The sequence below is a fragment of the Cupressus sempervirens genome, chromosome 2 (assembly GCF_028749045.1).
Source record: "Cupressus sempervirens isolate cs-2001-9-10 chromosome 2, ASM2874904v1, whole genome shotgun sequence".
Classification (NCBI taxonomy): domain Eukaryota; kingdom Viridiplantae; phylum Streptophyta; class Pinopsida; order Cupressales; family Cupressaceae; genus Cupressus; species Cupressus sempervirens.
In genome coordinates this window covers 33,711,798-33,733,419 of record NC_143119.1, presented here as the reverse complement: position 1 = coordinate 33,733,419, position 21,622 = coordinate 33,711,798, and positions in this window count along the sequence as shown.

The following is a 21,622-nucleotide window of genomic DNA, read 5'->3' as shown; positions in this document are numbered from 1 at the left end:
CTCCCTATTTTCCTACATAAATATGGTGGATAATGTATGAGCTGATGCATAATAGTACAGTATCAACTCTTTGGTATAATTTGGGTGAACTAGGATATGACCTTTACCTATGGCATCCTTGATTTGATAAATAATATACATTCTAGAATCATCCTACTTGAATATTTGACTGCCCTTCATCATTTTGACTACACACTAGGTAACTTTAGAGAAATTAGGAACAAAGCATCTCAAGGAATTTACCTATCCAAAGGACTTGATTCCATACTTTCTTGCTAGTAAATTCAATTGTTGAATATCTCTGACATGCTCAGGTTCAATCTTAATGCTTTCTTGAGAAACTATGTGACTAAGAAATCTAACTTCTATGACACAAAAGACATATTTCTTGGGGTTAAGGGAGATTCCATATTCCCTACATCTCCTTAGTACTTTCTCCAGGTCCTTCAAATGAATTTCCCTTTTCTTGGAGAAGACTATTAGATAATCTAAATATAGAACAATGATCTTATCCTTGAGATCAGAAAAAGATGAGTTTATGGCTCTTTGAAAGGTGGCTCCAACATTGATCAACCCAAAAGTCATCCTATTGTAGGTAAAAGTTCCCCGAGGGGTGGTGAGTGTTGTTTTAAGTTGATCTTGTGGATCCACTTCAATTTGATTAAAGCCTAAGAAGCCATCCAACATGGACATCTTTTCAAAGCCAACCACTATCAATAGTAGATGATTCATGTTAGGTAGAGTGTGATTGTCTTTCAAGGAAGCCTATTTTAATTTTCTAAAGTCAATGCAAATATTGATTTCCCCACTCTTTTTTTAGATGGCGACAATGTAAGCTATCCAATTTGAATGGTGTATAGGATATATGATCCTTTCTTCTTATATCTTGTGAACCTCTCTAAAGATGGCATCTAAGATGATTGGGCTATAATTGTGCTGCTTCTATCTAAAAGGAGTTGCTTCAAGCTTAAGGGGAATCTTGTGTTTAAATTCACAATTACTTAAGGTTTTTAAATCCTCATACCCCCATGAAAATACATCTTTGTATTTAGATACTAAGCCTGTATCCCTAGCCCTTTCTTCATTTGAGAAACCACTACCAATATTAATCATCTTAAGTTTGGACTCAGTGATTATGTTCATCCCCTCAAACTCTCTAGAGGTTCCACTCTTCCTACCCATTTCCCTTCTAATATATGCATCATGTCTATCAATAAAATTTTCTAGAGAAATGAGGTGTCTAGGAGTTTTATTACCTTTAAGCTTCTCAACACCAAGCTCCAAATCTTTCTTTCTATTAGGGGAAAACTCTCTACAGGAACTTTCACTTCCTTCAAAATACTAGTCACTGAAAGGTTCAAACCCTTCTAGGAAGTATTGGATTTGTTTATCACTAGAGAAGACTTTCCATGATTCAACATTATCAGCTACATTAGGTCTAAAGATAAGTTCAACCTTGTATTGATTATCTTTGAATTTTAGATGTAGAAGAAGAAGAGAAGAGGAGGCAGCTAACATGTTTTCCCTCCCATTCTGTATCCTAGGAATGACTTGTATTGAAAAGGAATCTAGATCTTCAATTTCTTCCCATACCCTATTCCTGTAGTTCTAAAGTCTTGTGTTCTTCACAGCATGTTATCCTCAGACTTGCTTCACTATGAGCTTTTCATCTCCTTAGGATTTTAGGATTTTCACCCCTCTTTTCTTTGTAGTAGTGATATCCAACATCAATGCTTAATACTCTATAGTATTATTTGTGTTCTTGAATTTTACCTTATATGCAAGCTATGTTAGATCTCCATCAGGGGAAACAAACACCACGCGTGCTCTAGATTTAGTAGTAGCACAACTGCCATCAAACTCTATGGTCCAAATCTTTTTGTCAATAGGAGGATCTGGTTACTCTTCTGAAGTGTTGAGGTTAGAGAACAACATTTACTTCCCAAAATCCATTTCTCAAAACAAAATTTGGGCCTTCAAATCATCAAATTTCATAACAGCAAATTTATATTTCTCCTCAAGTTCTAGCTTAATCCTTATATTGCCAATATGGATTATGACATGATACCAATCTAGCTTAATTTCTCCACCCATATCTCTTCAAAATATCCTACTCAAAAGTATACCATAACTAGTAGGGATATCAGCTACCAAGATGGTTAATTTCATTCTCTTTATAGGATATGTGGCTAAGGCTACTTGTGTATCTTTTACTTGACCTAATAGGGGAACTTTCTTTGCATCCATCGAATAACAACATATAAAGGTCTTGGTTAGAGATAAGCCTAAGGTGTGAGAAAAAATAGAAGGCATGATATTGTAAGAAGATCCTAAATCAATTATATAATTACTTAGTTTGTGACCATTTACATATAAGGATACATAAAATGGATCAGGTTTTTGGCTAGGAGAGGTCGCTAAAATTGAGGACTCTTCTTTAAAAATCATAGGTAGGATTGGTTCTTCGTCAATGGGAGGACAACTACTAAAATGAGTTTGGTCATTACTAATAGTAATATTGACATTAAGGTGAGTTTTAGCATTAACTTCACCTTTACAATAATCTACTATTTTTTTGTAGTTCCACAAGGTGATTTTTTCAAGTAATCGAGGGGAGAAACTTAGATACGAGCATCTTTGCAATATTGAATGATATCAAATGAGGGATGAGGCTTACTATTTGGCTCCAATTTTTCTTATTCTTTCCTCCGAGAAGAGGAAGTAGATGTGCTAGTCGTAGTCGATGAAGAGCTAGGAGTCATGTTCTGGGTAGGAACTAAGTTCATCAAATTGTTATCTCTTTGACTTCTCATTGCTATAGTCATCTTTACTCCATCCAAGGTGGAAAATCAATCACTTCCTAAGTCTAAATATGATTCATAGTCAAAGAAAAATGTTCCAAAATTTCTAGGGGGCAAAGAATCATCTTCACTTTCAAGATATTCCTATATTCGCTCATTACTAGTATTGATCTACTTGTATCTATTCATCTCTAGACAAGAGTCACTATCATGATCCTCTCTTAAGTTAAATATGCACATATTTTTCTTCTTAGGAATTTCCTCTATAGCAAGCTTTTGACGAGCAGACATCAATTGTAAGGGTTTCCCTTCATGTTTCCTTCTAGGAATTTCCTATTAAGGTTTATGGAAAGAAGGAATTGTATTACCCATTTTCCTTTTCATGGAAATCATCTCATTTGATAATTTTTGAAGCATTTCTTCCATGTTATTGGTTGTACCAATATCAGAGTTTGTCAAAGTTTCACTCTGAAGCTCTCTCTTCCATTTTTTGGTTGCTATCAAGTCATCCTCCAACTCTATCACCAAGGTTTGAGTAGCTTGTAGATTAGCCACATGTTCTCTTTTGATTTGAAAACTAATATTTAGAGGAATCAAACTACTAAAAACATCTTCTGATTATTTGCAATTGGTCTACTTGCAACAGGAATCCATTTGACCAATTTGTTGAACCTTACAATGAAATCTCTTATGGGAATACTAGGTTCCTTTTTAATTTGTGTGAGTTGATATAAAAGAGTGTGTTCATCTTCTATACTCTTATAAAAATCTTGATTCCACATGTCATCCTAGGTTGTAATGCATCCCACTGGAAGATGTTGAAACCAATCACCTATGTTCTCAACAAAAGTCTCAATGAACATTCCTATTGCTACATCTTCATGTTGAGGACAAACAATGCTACATGCTACAAAGAAACCAACGATGTGCTCATCAATAGAGACTTTCCAATTGCCATTAAATTTGGGGAAGTCCTTTCGGGAAGCTCTTCGTAGGTCATTATTAGCACCAAGCCAAAGGGGGCCAATAGAATTACTCTAGGGCACAACTATTAAAGTGGGAAGAATTACTAGTACTGGTTAAAAGGTGGTAGCAGTAGGGGCTACCACTCCATTTAAGGTGAGAGAATTACATAGTAATAATATCTGAGTGTGAAATATAGAAGGGGAAGAGGAATGGATGCATCTTTGAGGGATGGGAAGGGGTGGTGGAAATAGAGCTCAATGGATACCTTGAAATATTGGACGTCGTGAGTAGGTTCTCCCTCTTCTTAGAGGATCTTCTAATATTGGAAACTGAACTTTCTTTAATTCCTCAAATACTAGGTCAACTTGCCCTATTCCATGAGCACTTCTAATATACTTGGGATCTAGGGTGAATTGACTTAGTTTACAATGGGTGTGCTTGTCTCAATCTTCTTTGCTACAAAATGCCTTCCCAATACTCAACATTGGCTTCCTCTCTCTCTAGTGTAAAGCTGATTCTTTGATACTCATGAAGGGATTTTTGATTTTTCTAGGCAAGTGTATTCAACTAGTTTATTATATCTTCTTTTTCATCTTGGGAGGCAAGGTTGGGTTGCATTACTAGGATTCTACCTTCAAAGGCAACGCGATTTTTCCTCATAAAACTACTAAAACTACTGATGTCATTGTAGTTTATGAGACTCCAACTATTTCCATTGAAGAAACTCAAAATACAGAAATGACTTAGAAAAATGACCGTAAAGACTATGTTTTTAAAGTCTTGGACAAAATTCTTTCTTATAGAATCAATCTTGTTTTGGCTAAATGTGATGAAGTGTTTCAATAATGTGTATAATATGTTGGATGTTGGAATTCTTTAGAATGACTAAGAGTGGGGTGAATCAGTTATCCAAGGTCTAGATGTACAATTAAAACTTTTAAATTCTTAGTAAGCCCATACCAACAATACCTTATCATGCATGCATCCATTAGATCATACAATACTTAAACTTTATAGGTTACTATCTTAGGTCAAAACAACTTTGTAGAAATATAAACATGAAACAACATCAGAACATTCACACAATTTGACACAAGGATTTTACATGGAAACACAATTTTGGAAAAAACACCAGTAACATACTACTAATTCTCACTCTTCTAAAGTGATGCCCTATGAAAAGAAAACGCTATTAAAGGATACAATGTACATTGTTAAATGTGACTTGGTTAAAGGATTTCAATCACCCTATAGGAGTGAGCCTTTTCAGAGGACTTTAGACCATTCCATTAGAATGTCACTTGGTTAAAGGAACAAATGACTGTTAGGTCAACCTTAATCCAAAGGATTTACCCTAGACTGATATAATGATTAGAAAGTAATAGTAAGGATTGATCTAATAACAAATTACAACTCACTTGCAGATTACAGATCTTTTTTTTAGTCCTCCGTTCTATTTGACATTCATACTCTTCAACTCTGATACCTTGTTCACCCTTCAAGCATTCATACTCTTAAGCCTTATTATTTTTTAGGCCAACTACAGTTACCTCTATTTACCTACTTAATGAAGTAATACCCTAGACTCCTTGTCTTTTTTAGGTTCTCACACATGGCAACCTTTTCTTTTGACTAGCTATCTCTATAAATAGAGAATTGGGATCTTTTTCTGCTTAACCACAATCATCCATTTGAAGGTTAGGTAGGATTAAGTAGGATATAATGAATCCATCCACTTTTCCATTTGGTGGTTCCTCTAGAAACTTCTTCTCCAATCTTCCTTGAATTCACCTCAAAATAGTTTATTTTGAATTTTGTGCTACCAGCTCATCATAGTTATCTTCGACACACTTCACATAATTCATGAAATCAAATTAGTCGGCTTAGATTTGTCAAATCTTTGATTTAACACTATGTTTTGTCACTCAACATCTATATTGTTCTATCAATTAGCCAACACTAAAGTTTACTGATACTTGACACCAACTAAACTTTACTCGACATATAGTAGCAATCACTTGACTTGCACAATTTTTTATCTTTGCTTGGCACCTCTTTATTTAACTTGGTTTCAACCAATTTCTTCTCAACTTGCATTGATTTTTTGGTAAGGCTTAGTAGACACATTTTGTACTTAATCTTCTTCCATTCTTATCTTTAGTAATCTTTCATTTTAGACTTTAATTAGAGAAACAATACACTATAGTATCAATGTCTTACTTGGTCTTAGTGCTTCTTTTACATACCAAATAACTCAACCTTTCTCTAAGTGCTATTGGTATCTCCTCTTTCCAAATTCTCTTCATTAATCAACTAAATGATTTCTATTAGACTAAAAAGAAATTGTCTCACTAGTAGGTAGTAGGTTTGACATCATTGACATAATAATGATTTTTTTTCATTACAGGTTCTTCACTTCATAACAATCTTACATCAACATTAGATTTCTTTAAAAAGGGAAGAATATACTTTTAGAAATAGAAAGGAAATGGGGCCCCTTTAGATATGAGTCGAATAAATTCTTTGAAGTTACTAAAAGAGATCTAGATTCCCCTATACAGATAAAAGTCACTATTGATTTCATTGATAATGTGACAAAGAATTTGAGTTACATAAACCAAGAGTAGTAGAAGCTAGAAGAAAATATTAAAAAAATTGGCTTTGCCGATCATTTATGTATTCATGCCATTGTAGGCGGGGAAGAAAATATCAAATGATTCAAAAATTGGAGGCATGAACTTGCAATGTTGCCCCAAATAGTAACAACTAAGTTTAAATAGTAACATACTTTCAACTAGACTCATTTCATAGGTTGTTTAACAAATTGATTACCACAGAGACAATGTTTAGAAAAATCATAATGGATGTTAAGATATCTGAAGGGAAAAGATGGGTAGATCTACAAGCCTTTGTTCCACTAGTCTCCAAATTTGTATGGCCTACACATGCCCAAATTGCCAAATGGATAGATGTTTATTTGAATGTTCCTAAAGATATGCTTGAAGATGTAGCAACCACTTGAGATGAGTTTTGTTATGCATTTAGTTATTAGTTAGTTACAGTTATGAAGAGGTTTGAAGCTATGTTGTACCTTTTCATTTTAATGAGAAAAGGTACCAAGACCTCTATTTAAGAATCAAATGTTTTAAAGAGACATACAACAATAATTTTTATACAATATAGTATGTTACTTTACATCGAATACATTATGGAGTAGTTTTATTCCTATGCAATTAGTTGCTGGTATATGTACCTAAACTACTCTACTATATTTCCTTATCAATGAAATCAAATACAATGATGTTTTCTAGACTTATATTTTGGTATATGGTTTTCTAAATTGGTCATGTTCTTCATTGTGCCTTCATATCTATGTTACTATTTTTATGGATTAAAGTAGTGTATGATCTTGGTCATCTGATATTCTCATACTTTGCTATGGTATCTATCTAATTGGTTTCCTTTGGTTAGGGTTTAATTCATTTAGACAAGGGATTGCATTTATATTTTCTCTATCCAATAGCTGATGGGGAGCACATTGTCTCTGAAGGTTTGATGATAAAATCACATGGCAGTTGACTCTATTCGTCAAAGTGGATTAAGGACTGGTCTTTTCATTTTTCTTATAAGTTGATAAATACAGTTGTAGATTGGTGAAGTTATATTCACATGTATTGCATAATTTATCTTTAATATTTTATGCACATTCAAAACATTCATATATTTGATTTCTCCTTGAGAACACACTTGCCAACTCAAGAGTATTAGTTATAAAGTCTGCATTAGTAATCCTTAAGTCATCTCAAGAAACAAAGGTACAACTATCTAGCTTTTGCAAAGCCTAAAGTGTGGAGGTTGAATAATTAAGTTTTAGCCTTTGATGTTGGTCAAGATTGTGTTGAGATTCCCAACATCGAATGAATGAGACTATGTTACTGTTTTGATGGATTAAAGTAATGCATGATCTTGGTTATAAGAAATTCTCATACTTTGCTATAGTATCTACCTAATTGGTCTCCTTTGGTTAGGTTTAATTCATTTAGACTAGGGATTACATTTATATTCTCTAACCAGCAGTTGATGGGGAGCACATTGTCTCTAAAGGTTTGATGATAAGATCACATGGGAGTTGACTCTATTCATCAAATTGGATTCTTATAAGTTGATATATACAGTTGTAGATTGGTGAAATTCTATCCACACACACATATTACATAGTTTATCTTTAATATTTTATGCACACTCAAAATATTCATATATTTGATTTCTCCTTTAGAACATACTTGCCAACATTGGTAATCCATAAGTCATCTCAAGAAATAGAGGTACAACTACCTAGGTTTTGCAAAGCCTAAAGTGTGGAAATTGAATTATTAAATTTTAGTCTTCGTGTTAGCTAAGATTGTGTTGAGATTCCCAAAATCGAATGAACGAGACTAATATGAATTCAACCAACAATCTTTAAAATGAGAACACAAACAAAAAGCATCCACTTTGGATAAAGTATGTCGCATTTGTGCTGCCTACAGTCCACAAAAATAGAAGATTACCCGACCCCACTCGAACCCACACCCTCAAATATTCTAATTGACAAACATTCCACGCTCTTATCCACAAAGAGAATTTGGTGACGTACTCATTCGACCACAGGAAGAAGAATTACTGACGTACTCATTCGACCATCACTTTTACAACAAAAATCTTGAAAATCCTAAGAAAATACTTGAAGTCTTACAAAGACTAAGAAGAATAATTGCTGACGTATTCATTCGGCCCAGGAAGAATAATTGCCGATGTATTCATTCCACGCGTGGAAATTCCACATACATTTGCAAGGCGGACATAATTGGTCCACAGTTGCATTTGCGTTCAGAATAAGAATGCTTTAACTTTAACTTTGGACGGAAGAGGCCTAAAGTTATTCGTTTTCGTCCATAATGAAAAATTCAAAAAACTTTTTTGGAAGTACAAACTGTAAGCTGAGAATCGGAGTTCTTGACATTTTACTCTTGTATCTTTTCTTCTCTTTCACCGTTTACTAATTTAGTGGCGTAAATATACAAGTTTTGTATTACCTATTCTTTTTAGACATCAAAGAGTCAATTTTGAATTGACCTATCAAATGTTCAATTAAAAAATAATAATTTATCATTAACATATTTACATAATATTTTTAGAGGCTCTAAGGTTTGGTATTTTAAATCATAAGATTTGTATAATATTTTTAGAGGCTCTAAGGTTTGGTATTTTAAATCATAAGATTTGTTGAGTGGTTTCTATTAGAAAGGTTAATCTTCCCATGAATGTATTTAATTGGGATATTCCAAGGATCCCTAAATGTAGTTTGTCTTATTGTACACATGTGGAGGACATGTCATTGTTTGTCCTTTATTCCACATGTGAGGACAACTCATTTTTATTCCTTTATTAAGGAATTTAGTTTATCCTCCTTAAGAGAATTGTGACACTTTGCACACATCTATTATGAATGTGGCATTCATAGAAATGGGAGTTACACATGCAACTCTTTTCTCATCTCTTTATAAGAGATGCTCTTCCTTCTTTCTTCTTCACTCTTATCACTTTGATGTTATTGTATTGAGCTATTTTGCTCCAACACTCTCTCTCTCTCTTCTCTAGGCATTTGCCTTCATTTATAATACTCACAAGGGGTTTTCTTTGCTTTCCCCTTATAAATCCTTGTCTCCATTGTTGAACCATCTTGGTGTACGCTCTTGAATTTTTCTTATATCATGGTAACATTGTTTCACACTTAACTTACTTGGATTGTTTCTCGTTCCTTGCTCTATCTTATCGTTTCTTACATGGTATCAGAGCTTGGCTATCTAATCCTTGTTTTAAGTTTTGTGTTGAAGGTTGCCATTCATTGGAGCACACCTCATTTGGAGATGTCATTGAGAGAAGAAGTTTGTGTTGCGATTTTTTGCTCATTCTAACATCCTTTGTGTGCAGATTTTATTGCATCATTTTTATCATTGTTTACTAACCCTATTTGGAAGGCTTGTTGCCAAAGGGTTTTCCTATAAAAGTTTCAAATTTTTTTTGTTTTGGAAGGCGTGCCGCCAAAACAAAAAAAATAAAATATTACTTCATATCATTTATTTATTATTATTGAAGGATATCATTATTTAAAGTGTGCTTTAAAAAAATTTAGGTCCTTCAATAGATTAGTTTTAAAAAAAAAAATTGAAATTTAAATCCTTCCTTATATTTCTATTTTAAATTTTATATCTCATTTGAGATATTTTAATTCTTTCATATTCATATTTGAAAAGAGAAAAAATATCTATGAGATTTTAAAAATATATATATCAGAGTGTGCTTTCCCTTTCTTCATTTAGTTTTTTTAGTATCTTTCCTGGTTTTTTTGAAACTTTCTTTTTTTATAGCTAAAACTGTGTTATTCCCTGGGCATTCATACCCTCTATGCAAATTCTTAGAAGATAGAACAGGTTCATTGATAAGTTGAAGAAAATCAGCCTGGTGGTCTTTTATAAGCCTCATTAGCTGGGGATTTTGTTTGCTAAGTTCTTAAAGCTTTGGCTGTAAATTTGGGGATTCGCTTGGACCATTGAGCATAGTTTTTTTGTTTCTTCATTTTTTGAATCTGCCATTTTTTTCTTCTTCTTCTTCTTTTACTTTCGACCCTCTGCACTGTGCTAGTTTTAGTGCATTCTCAAGTTAATTCTTATCATTTCTTTCATTCTAACTCCTCCCCCTACTTTCAAGAAAGACAAAATACACGGTTGTAAAGCAATGATCTACATTGCTGCTGGGATTTTTTTTGGTAGGTCAATCCGTTCCGAGCATCGCCGTTTGCCCTTTGGGCTTTGCGCCACTTTGCTGCTGTTGCAGCGTTCTTAGCCCTTTGTGTCGTCGGCTTTGCATGCGTTTGCACGCCGCAACACCTTGTACCCCCTTTCGGATCCCAACCTCGCATCGCTTCATCTTCGGCCTGTGGCAATTTGCTGTGGCTGTAGGTGGCGTGTGGGGGATCGTTTTCCTCGTATATGCAAAACCCAAAGCCGCAGTGGCTTTGAACCCATGACTGGTCGAAATCAGGGCTGCTATGCAAAAGAAAGCCCCTGCGAACCACAAAGCCCGTGTACCCCGGCTTAACACTGCCCTCTCCATCGCCATATTCCCAGCCAGAGTATTAACTGATAAACATTTTTTTTATGAACCTTTGTTAAACGTATTGATGCATGCATTTTTTTTTGTGTAACGTATGAACAGATCAGGGTCACCGCCCAGACACAAGCGGGAAAAGGCATAACTAGTGTTGCCAATGCTATACAGATCTGAGTTCTAACTTTTCAAAGACCTTTGCAAAACTTTATGTGAAATGCCCATGCAGATTTGAAACGCCCTCTGAAAAAGATTCTTTGCATTCAATCATTGCTTTTTTGTTTGCATGAAGTAACACGTTTACGTTTTTTACTCATACATTTTCTTTCTTCAATCATTCTGTATCTTAATTATAGTAAATTAGATTCCTCTATTGTTTTTCAATACCAAACACTTAAATCCTATATTACGTTTTTTCTTCATTAGGAATCATTAATATCGCCATCCTAAATATAGAAAATTGAATTCTATAAAGATACACGTTATGTCATAGATCCTCAAACTAAACAAGTGATTGCTCATGCTAAAATGGATAATGACAACTTATTTAAATTCCATGAATTTGCTAGTTCATGATATTTGTTACATACTTCTATTGATTTCATTATATGGCATGAAAGACTTCGCCATTTAAATTCGGATTATATTACTTTCATGCAAAAACACAATATGGTTGATGGCTTGCCTCACATTATTCCTTCTAAGATTGACTCTACAGGTTGTATGAGTGGTAAGATGCATAGGGAGTCCTTTCCAAGTGGAAAATCATGGCGGGCAACTCATAAGTTGCATCTTGTCCATAGTGACCTATTGGGCCCCATGGAGAATAACTCCATCCAAGGTTCTCGGTATGCACTTACCTTTGTTGATGAGTTTTTTAGAAGAACTTGGATCTATTTTTTGCATAGCAAGGATCAAGTTCTTGATATATTCATTGAATTTCAGTTATATGTTGAAAGGCAATCTGGATTTAAACTTAAAATTCTCAGAACTGATAATGGAAAGGAATATGTGAATAATGCTTTTCACTCTTATTTGAAATCATGTGGAATTAAACACGAGCTTACTATTCCTTATACACCACAACAAAATGGTGTGGCAGAAAGAAAGCATTAGAACATTGTTGAAATGGCTAGAAGCATGTTGCATGCTAAGAATCTGCATTATAAATTTTGGGCTGAAGCCATGTTTTGTGCAACTTATATTCTTAATAGGACTCCTACCAAAGCTCTCAAGGATATTACTCTAGAAGAGGCTTGGTCTGGTAGGAAACCTAATTTACATCATTTGCGAATTTTTGGATCTGTTGCTTATGTTCATACTCTTAAACAGAAAAGGCATAAATTAGATGCTATGTCATCTCCTTATATGTTTGTTGGTTATGATTAAAACACTAAGGGTTATCGTGTCTATGATTCCACTAGTAACAAAGTTCAAGTTGCTAGAGATGTTTGTATTGCAGAAAATGGAGTCCATGATTGTTCTACTGCACATGATGCAGAATTCAATGGCATTAAAATTGTGCTGGTGGAGGACCAACCTTCTTCTCTTAACCCTTCAACTCAAGTACCACCTATTATTTTTTCTCCTACAAGTAATGATATTCAAGTATCTACTGGTGATAATGACGCTTTTATTGCTAATGATTCTTCCTCTAGTGATAATTCCATTGCAACTAAACGTAAACCTAAATGGGCTCAAAACTTAATCAATGAAGGTGATGACTACATTTCTAGATTTGGTGGAATTAAACATAGAACAATTAATTATTGTAATTATGCTTTGATGACTACTATTATGAATTCTAATGATCCTAAGTCTTTTGATCAAGCTAACTCTCAACCTCAATGGCAAAAAGCCATGCAAGAAGAATATGACTCTTTAATTGCTAATCAAACTTGGGACTTAATCAAGTTACCTCATGGCAAGAATATAGTTTCATGTAAATGGTTATACAAAACAAAATTGAATACTAATAATGAAATTAGTAAATTTAAGGCTAGACTAGTTGCTAGAGGTTTTTCACAAATTGAAGGATTAGACTATAATGAAACTTTTGCTCCTATTGCTAAAATGCCTACTATCAAATTAGTTCTTGCTTTAGCATCTAAAATGAATTGGCCCATTCATCAAATGGATGTTAAATGTTGCTTCTTAAATGGTGATTTTCATGAATAAATTTATATGGCTCAACCTCCCGGATTTGTTAAGAAAGGTAATGAAAATCTGGTTTGTAAATTGAAAAAATCTATTTATGGTCTTAAACAATCACCTAGAGAATGGTATTCTAAAATTAATTATTTCTTTATTTCTCAAGGTTTTTCTAGAAGTAAGAATGATACTAATTTGTATATTAAACATACTAACGATGTAATATCATTGTTATTGTTTATGTAGATGATCTAATTCTCACTTCTAGTTCAGATGCTTTGATTTTTGATATCAAGTTCCAACTTAAACAAAAATTTTAGATGACTGATTTAGGTATCTTACATTACTTCTTAGGTATTCAAATTTGCCAAACTCCTAACGGTATCTTTCTTTCTCAAAGCAATTATGCTCATGATCTTTTAGAAAAATTTAAGATGAATGATTCTAACCATGTTTCAATTCCATGTGAATTAGGAACTAAATTAATGGCTGATATGAATACTCCTTTTGTTGATGAAACTTTGTATAGACAGTTGGTAGGAAGTTTAAATTATTTAACTCTTACTAGACCTAATATTGCTTATAGTGTTGGTTTAGTTTCTCGATTTATGTCTAAACCTCAACAAACTCATTTTAAAAAGGCTAAACGAATCTTAAGGTACATTAAAGGAACTATTAATATGGGATTATTCTATGATTCCAATTCTGAATTTATTTTACATGGCTATACTGATTCCGATCTAGGTGGAGATCCCAATAATGAGAAATCCACTTGTGGCTATTGTTTCTTTGTTGGTTCAGGTGCAATTTCTTGGAAAAGTAAAAAAGAACACTCTATTTCCCTTTGCTCAACTGAAGTTGAATACAAAGGTTGTACCAATGCAACTAAGGAAGCTTTATGGATTAGAAGACTTCTTGACGATTTGGGTCTACCTCCACAATCACCTACCCCTCTACATTGTGACAATCAAAGTGCTATTGCCTTGGCAAAGAATCCAATTTTTCATGAAAGAACAAAACATATTTCACTTCAACATCACTTCATTCGAGAACAAGTTGAAGACAAGAAAATTACTCTTCTTTATTGTAAAGGTGAAGATCGAGTGGCTGATATATTAACCAAACCACTTTCTAAAGAGAGATTTCAATTCCATTGTAAATATTTGGGTTTACAACCCGTTGATGTAAACTCCCCAAGTAAAGATTAAGGGGGGGTGTTAGAAAGGTTAATCTTCCCTTGGATGTATTTAATTGGGATATTCCAAGGATCCCTAAATGTAGTTTGTCCTATTTTACACATGTGGAGGACATGTCATTGTTTGTCCTATTCCACATGTGAGGACAACTCATTTTTATTCCTTTATTAAGGAATTTAGTTTATCCTCCTTAAGAGGATTGTGACACTTTGCACACACCTATTATGAATGTGGCATTCATAGAAATGGGAGTTACACATGCAACTCCTTTCTCATCTCTTTATAAGAGATGCTCCTCCTTCTTTCTTCTTCACTCTTATCACTTTGATGTTATTGTATTGAGCTATTTTTCTCCAACACACTCTCTCTCTCTTCTCTAGGCATTTTTCTTCATTCATAATACTCACAAGGGGTTTTCTTTGCTTTCCCCTTATAAATCCTTGTCTCCATTGTTGAACCATCTTGGTGTATGCTCTTGGATTTTGCTTATCTCATGGTAACATTGTTTCACACTTAACTTACTTGGATTGTTTCTTGTTCCTTGCTCTATGTTATCGTTTCTTATAGTTTCTAATAAGTAGAAAAGTTAAATAGGTTTGTTCTTCACCAAACTTTATGGTTAAATGTATTTTACTTATATTAGTATGGCAAAGGATGAACTCCTGATGAGTGACGATGTATCATTATTATGAACATCACTATATTGCAAAGTGGATCATTCATGTTCATGAGAAATGGGCTCCTTTGAACACAACTCATGATAAAGAAATTGAACCAATAGATTCATATCAATAAAATAATTGAGAAATATAGTAAAATTTAAACAAATTCATAAAATGCAAACTATTGCAATAGATATGTGTTGAAGAATGTACTTCTAGTAAAACAACCTCAATGAAAGAAAATCAATATTTTATTATGAGAAAAATATAATAATAAAACATTCTATGCAATGTCCTCCAATTTATAGGAAATCACAAGCAAGAAACCATCAATTTGTATCCATAACCATCAACAATGAGAAAAAAACTCAACACCGCTATGTTTTTTTATCAAGCATCTTGTAATAGTGTGTAACTCCATTTTTGCATCTTAGACACTACTTGCATGTCATATATATTGGAATGATAGTCAATCAAGCCATATATTTTCTTCACATAATGAGTTTTTGAAGTAATTGATAGTAGCTAAAAAGATGAGGGGTTGACCTCAAAGTACAAAAAGGCTAAAAAATTAGTTAGAGGTAACCTGCCAATCAACTAACCAATACCAACTTTAAACTTCAAAAAATATATATATCTCCATAGTTAGCTTAACAATACTATCATTCTTTAAACTAATATGCATAACCGATTGTAAAATAAAAATAGCAACCCTTATAAAAATCACTGCTATAAGTCCCCTTAATCGACATAAACATGGAAACCCCATGGGGTACCAAGTTCATAGATGTAACCATAAACACAACAAAGATAAACAAAAGACATAGGGCTAGTTGCCCTCTTCCAGCCCATGGTTGTCATCCTTCTTAGGCACATCCTTGAATATTGTACCTAATGAGTTAAAAGGTAATTATTAAGAAATTAATGTTTTTTTATTCACTTACCATTGAATATTGTACCTAATGAGACTGTGTTTGGATAAACTCGTCTCAAGAGAAGACTTGGTTGGATTTAAAAATGCCTAGAAAAAGAGAGAAATGATCAAGAACAAGGTATGGTGTGACCCAAACATTCACCAACTCTATCAATCTAACCCTAAATTTTTTTCATATATACCACTAAGAAAGGTTGTGTCAATAGCTCATATCGACATAGAAAAAACAAAAAAGCACATTGGGTAACATTCCTCACTTTCACTAGTTGTCAACCATAAAGAGAAAGTATCATATTTATCTTCTGTCATCTAAGCCTTGTTAAAGTATTTGTATATAAATTAGGATATAGTTGTAGTGATTCAACTATCCATTTCTAGAGTAAGGATCTCTCAACACTATAGTAAGAATAATAAATAATTTAAATTTACTAAAAGGTATGGTTGTCAACATTAAACACAATCTAGATCACATGGTTGGTTATCAAAAAAATGATTCAAATGAGAGAGAAATGAGAAAAAATTCATTAAAACATTAGGATTATTATTAGAAAATAATCAAAAGACCTAATAAAAAAGCATGTTGAAGAAAGAGAAAAATAAAATAATTTAAGGTCCTAAAAATAAAGCACATATGGAACTAAAAACATATAATGTTTAGAACTCTTATTATATATTCTATAAACAAATTTTATGGTCTTAAAAGTTTCAAGAGTTAAATTTTGGTTGAAAGAACTAAAGGGCATCACACATTGATATTTCTAGCATGAATGTAGAGAGAATTCCTTTGGGGGAGTCTATTTACATATTTGGAGAGATGATTGAGAGCTTATGTGTTGCATACATGACTTGGTTTGTCATTAATGTCAACATATATGATTTATGGTTGGAAAATTCAAAGTTACAGATAGAATTTTAGTTAGCATGGTCAACATTTACAAAGTTATATTCTATGAAGTTGTAATAATATTTTTGGATATGTCTCTATGATGTATCTATGTTTGCAAAAGGTGATATGAAGGTTTGAGTGAGTTATGACTATTTTATGGAAGACTAACCTTATAGGTCAATGTGTAGGGAATAACATACTCATAATTGAGTTGTATATATTTAGTGATGTTGAATCTTGTTAAGTGGGATTAGATTTTAATTGAGGATACTTTTTGGTGATATGTTCAAGGTATCAAAATCTGGTTATCATTCTATGAATATTTGTGAAAGATAACATGTGGATTATTCCTTGGAAGTTGAATTTTGGTTATACCATTTTGGGAAGTTATATTTGTAATGTAATATGTAATCTAATATCTTATTGAGGTCCTTTATTATCATTATATATTTGAGAAGCCTCAAGCCCAACTCAATTATTTATTTTAAGACTTTGTATATAAATGGATTTTTTCCTTGGTTCTAAGTGTGACTCTAAATCATTTGTGTTGTAATGAATGATTGTTGTATTATGCAATATTCGGATGTGATTTTGATGAGATCAAAGAAGAGAATGATATGGATGACTTTTTGAGAACTTCAAAGGAATTATATTGGTAAGATAAGTTGTTATATCAATTAGTTTACCCTTGGATATGTTATCCCAAAAATAATTTTTTGAAAACATTTCATAAGTAATTTGGATAGTGGATTTAGTTAACTTCCTATCATCTCCTAATAGGGTTGAAATCTTCTAATAAGGATTCAAAGTCTCCTATTAGGAACTACATGCATTAATTGTATGTAATTGGCCCCTAATATAGTCTTACCCTTTCACAAGGAAATCTCATATTATTACATCATCTTGTTACAATCATTTTTAGAGGGGTTTTCCCTCTTATCAAGGGTTTCCCTAGTTAAATATATATTTTTTCATTATACATGGTTATCATCTTATGGTTTCTACATTTATTGGTTATACGATTTAGATTTGATAAAGTTTATTTAAGTTGTTTAAGCACACAATTATATTCACCACTCACCCACCCTCCCCCCCACCCCGCCCCTCCTCTCAATTTTCTTGGTGGAATTTACTTTCTAATAGTTGGTATTAGGGAAACATGCCCTTAACGAAAAACTTTTACAACTTAAGGAGATCTATGGCATTTTTTAGGAAAGAAAGTTTGAAATTTGGTTGAGAAAACTATAATAGTTAAAAGGAGAAAATGAAGTCTCACTTTCTAAGAATGGAATTTGAATACTATATGATGGAAAGAAAGTTAGTGATAGATGAAACAAAACCAGATTCCTTTACACAAGAAAAGAAAGCTCTATTCATGTACAATAGGTATGCCGAAGAAGTATTTTTACTAACTCTTCCAAAATTAGATTATGTTGAGATAAAAATCTTAAAACTTGTACATGCAATTTGAATTAAGTTACAAAGTCTATTTGAAGGTGATGAATTTACAAAGAAATATAAACTTCAGAATTTGAAAGATATGTTTGATAGTGCTAAGATGAAGGAAGATAAATTAGTTAGGGGATATCTTGCTAAGATATGTAAAATAGTTGTAGGAATTAAATGTTGTGATAGAATTGCTACTAAAGACGATGTTGTGTGGAAGATTCCAAAATATTTTCCTCCTGATCATGAAAAGAAGGAACAAACTATTGAGGAGATTATTCCTATCACAACTAACTTTACCAAAGAGAAACTACTTGGGAAGTTGCAGGCATTTAGAAAAAAGATTGAAGTAGAAAAAAAGACTATCCAATACAGATTCTGTGTTTAGTGTATAGAAAGATAAAGCTACATTAACTAGGAGTGTAAGAACAAGTAGAGATTATGCTAGAGAATGGAAAGCTAAGAAAGAAGACAAGAAGATTGATGAAGAACTTGCATCACTTGTCACAAGAGAACCTAAAGGTAAGAATGATTTTTCTTGTTGGACCTATGAAGAATTTGGTCATTTTTTATTTCAATGTCCTAAGAGAGAAAAGAAGAAAAAATCTAAGAAGCCTATAAGTCAAATATTACAAAATATTACATCTTTGATCATGAAGATGATGAATTTGATTTTAAGCTGATAAATTTCCTAGAAAGTGATGATGAAGACATATGCAATTGAATTTTTGTCTATTAAGGAACATAGTCCTCTAAGAGAGGTAAAAGAAAAGAAATCTTTAGTAAAATATGCACAAAAGAAATGTTTTGATTGGATTAATATTGGATGCTCTCATCATATGAAAATAGATATGAATAAATTTGTCAATTTCAACAGTTATGATGGAGTAATAGTTAGAGTTAGAAACAATATGCCTTTTCCTACTAAAGGAAAATGATCTATTACTCTTGATGGGAAAATTAACATTGAGGATGTCTATTTTTTTATGGACTGAAGCATATAATATTTAGAGAGTTGAACAACTTGTTGAAATGGGATACCAGTTGAAATTCAAGGAGAAGATTTGTATAATCAAAGAAAAAGATGGTAAATTTGTTGGAATAGGTACAAGGACTAGGGATAATTTTTTTCAATTAAATTCTACAAGGATGACATGTTTGGTTACTAAAGCTAATGATAGTTAGTCATGGTAGAAGCGATTTTGTCACATTAACTTTGATAACATTGTAAAGATAACTACAACACATGTAGTAAGAGATTTATCTAAAATTATGAAATCCTCTAACATGGTTTGCAGGGAATGTTTGATGGTAAAATAGGTGTAAGTGCACACATTTTTTGTACCAAAAAGGGGGTATAAGATTTCACTTTTTTTCTGAAATCAATAATTTATGAACTTCGACAAGAATTTGAAAATAGTTACACTAATAATTTCAAGATATGACTAAAAAAAATTGTAATCCTCTTAATCTAGTTTCTAAAATATTAATTTTTTAAATGACTGAGTTTAAGGCCTTCAAAAAAGAGGTTCATAGAAAGAGGTACTTCTTTTTTAGTAAAAACATAACATAGTGTGAAGTGTGATCCCCATAAAATCCTAAATTTTCTTGGGATATTCTTTAACTACTTTGATCAAAAGTTAGCTAACATCATGTAGTGTATCCAATATTTTTTGGGTGAATTTTTAATGTATAGATATTGTTTTATGAATTTTGTAAGTAGACATATCCCAAAAACATGAAATATATATTTTCTCCCCCTAAACATCATTGAGAATGAATAAAAAACCAAAACTTATTTTTTTCTAAGTGTGTAGAATGGAGTCTAGTTTCTAAATAAATAACTTGTTGTAAAATTGTACAAAGAAGCTTAAATCTAACACCCAAATACTACATGTTGGTTTTAGAAAGAAAATGGACATACATTGAAAAGAAATTATAGTTGAAAGGCTTTAAAAATTCTAAATTCAAAATAGATTATATGGTTACATAGCTCTATGATAGAGATCTGCAATATCAAAAAACCTCATTTTATTGATATTCAACCATGGTGAAACCTAATGGAGAGCATACAAGAAAAATTGTGCATTTTTGGTACGGTTGCTAAAAATCATGTTTAAGACTAGTTTGAAATGACCAAACCTTTGGGTTGGATATCCAATGCAAATCCAAGCCTAAGGTTTGGTGAATTTGAATGCATTATAAAGTGTATGCACACTATAGTGTGTACATGCTATAGGATGTGTGCACTATGTAAAAAATAGTGTGATCACCCTATACTGTGTACACACTAAAGGGTGTATGCACTAGTGAGGACACTTGCATAGCCAAAAGAGAGGGAGGGAGGTAGATAAGGAGATATGAAGAGAGAGGTAGAAATTGAATAGTATAAAGAGATGTAGAGAGAGAGAGAGGTGGGGGGGAGAATAGGGGATAGGACATGGAGAGAAAGTGGGTGGGAGAGAGCATGATTGGTGTCTATAAGGGGAGATATCAAATGATGGAAAGAGAGAGAGTAGGATATAGGAAGAAGGAGAGAATGTTGTGTGTGTGTGTGTGTGTGTGTGTGAGAGAGAGAGAGAGAGAGAGAGAGAGAGAGGTGGTAGGGTACGAAGAGAGAGGTGATATGATGGAGAGAAATATAGTAGTGGATAGGAAGATAGAGGGGATATGATGGAGATAAAAAGAAAGAGGAAACTATTTATAAAAATAAAGAGAGAGTGATTGATGGAGAGAAAGGGATAAGACACATAGAGAGGGGTAGGAAGATCTCTTAGAGATAAGATGGAGAGAAAGAAAGAATGATATAGGAAGAGAGAGAGAGAGAGAGATAGAGAGAGAGAGAGAGAGAGAGAGAGAGAGAGAGAGAGAGAGAGAGAGAGAGAGAGAGAGAGGCTTAGATAGGATGGAGAGAGAATAGCATAGGAAGAGAGAGAGGCTTAGATAAGATGGAGAGGGAATGGGATAGGAAGAGAGAGGCTTAGATAGGAATGAGAGAGAGTGAGAGAGAATGGGATAGGATGGAGAGAGAATGGGGTAGGAAGACCTATAGAAGATAGGATGGAGAGGAAGGTAGGAAATTAGGTATTTACATAGTGTGATCATGCTATAGTGTGAGTGTGCTACAGTGCAAGTGCGCTATGTAAATACACAAAAATTGATTAAACAACAATGTGACTATTGAGATAGGCCCACATTCTTTATTTTGAAGTCCACACTATTTTTTTTTTATGGTAGAAATATTGGTGTCATGGTTTTAGAAGTCATAAAGCACTATTCTTGATGTTGGAAGTACCAATTTCAACTAGTTTTTACATATATTTCAAGTGTTAATCGACATTGCAGCATATTTGAGTTTAGTGGGGTACTTTTTAAATGTAAATTGTGACTATAGAGATGAATTGCATTTGATTTAGCATGTTGTAATATTT